We start from the raw sequence: 1,760 nt of genomic DNA, 5'->3' as shown, positions 1-1,760 counted from the left end.
ACCATTTTCTGCCTAGTCCCACTGACCTGCACACGGACCATATCCCTCCATACACCTCCCATCCATGTATCTGTCCAATTTATTCTTAAATGTTAAAAAAGAACCCGCATTTACCACCTTGTCTGGCAGCTCATTCCATACTCCCACCACTCTCTGCGTGAAGAAGCCCCCCTCTAATGTTCCCTTTAAACTTTACCCCTCTCACCCTTAACCCATGTCCCCTGGTTTTTTTCTCCCCTTGCCTCAGTGGAAAAAGCCGGCTTGCATTCACTCTATCTATACCCATCATAATTTTATATACCTCTATCAAATCTCCCCTCATTCTTCTACGCTCCAGGGAATAAAGTCCTAACCTATTCAACTTGCCCGGGTGGAGTTAGTCCATGTACTTCACATCCACCACATTACCTCTCCACCGTCTACAGGTCAGGAGTGTGGTGGAACACTGTAACTGAGTTTCTCAAGTCCTGGCAACATCCTTGTAAACCTTCTCTGCACTCTTTCAACTTTATTTATATCCTTCCTGTAAATTGACCAAAACTGAACACAATACTCCAGATTTGGCCTCACCAATGCCTTATACAACCTCATCATAACATTCCAGCTCTTATACTCAATACTTTGATTAATAAAGGTCAATGTACCGAAAGCTCTCTTTACGACCCTATCTACCTGTGACGCCACTTTTAGGGAATTTTGTATCTGTATTCCCAGATCCCTCTGTTCCACTGCACTCCTCAGTGCCTTACCATTAACCCTGTATGTTCTATGTTGGTTTGTCCTTCCAACATGCAATACCTCACACTTGTCAGTATTAAACTCCATCTGCCATTTTTCAGCCCATTTTTCCAGCTGGTCCAAGTCCCTCTGCAGGCTCTGAAAACCTTCCTCACTGTCCACTACACCTCCAATCTTGGTATCATCAGCAAATTTGCTGATCCAATTTACCACAATATCATCCAGATCATTGATATAGATGACAAATAACAATGGACCCAGCACTGATCCCTGTGGCACACCACTAGTCACAGGCCTCCACTCAGAGAAGCAATTCTCTACTACCACTCTTTGGCTTCTTCCATTGAGCCAATGTCTAATCCAATTTACCACCTCTCCATGTATACCTAGCAACTGAATTTTCCTAACTAACCTCCCATGCGGGACCTTGTCAAAGGCCTTACTGAAGTCCATGTAGACAATATCCACTGCCTACCCTTCATCCACTTTTCTGGTAACCTCCTCGAAAAACTCCAATAGATTGGTCAAACATGACCTACCACGCATAAAGCCATGTTGACTCTCCCTAATAAGTCCCTGTCTATCCAAATGCTTGTAGATTTTGTCTCTTAGTACTCCCTCCAATAACTTACCTACTACCGACGTTAAACTTACCGGCCTATAATTTCCCGGATTACTTTTCGATCCTTTTTTTTTACTCAACATCCACCACATTACCTCTCCACCGTCTACAGGTCAGGAGTGTGATGGAACACTCCCTACTTACCAGGGTGGAGTTACTCCATGTACTCCACATCCACCACATAACCTCTTCACTGTCTACAGGTCAGGAGTGTGATGGAACACTCTCCACTTGCCCGGGTGGAGTTAGTCCATGTACTTCACATCCACCACATTACCTCTCCACCATCTACAGGTCAGGAGTGTGGTGGAACACTCTCCACTTGCCCAGGTGGAGTTAGTCCATGTACTCCACATCCACCACATTACCTCTGCATGGATACAAAATCAGACCTGAGGAA

The sequence above is a fragment of the Mobula birostris genome, chromosome X (assembly GCF_030028105.1).
Source record: "Mobula birostris isolate sMobBir1 chromosome X, sMobBir1.hap1, whole genome shotgun sequence".
NCBI classification, from domain to species: domain Eukaryota; kingdom Metazoa; phylum Chordata; class Chondrichthyes; order Myliobatiformes; family Myliobatidae; genus Mobula; species Mobula birostris.
The sequence above is the reverse complement of the archived record's forward strand: the minus strand, read 5'-3'. Positions refer to the sequence as shown.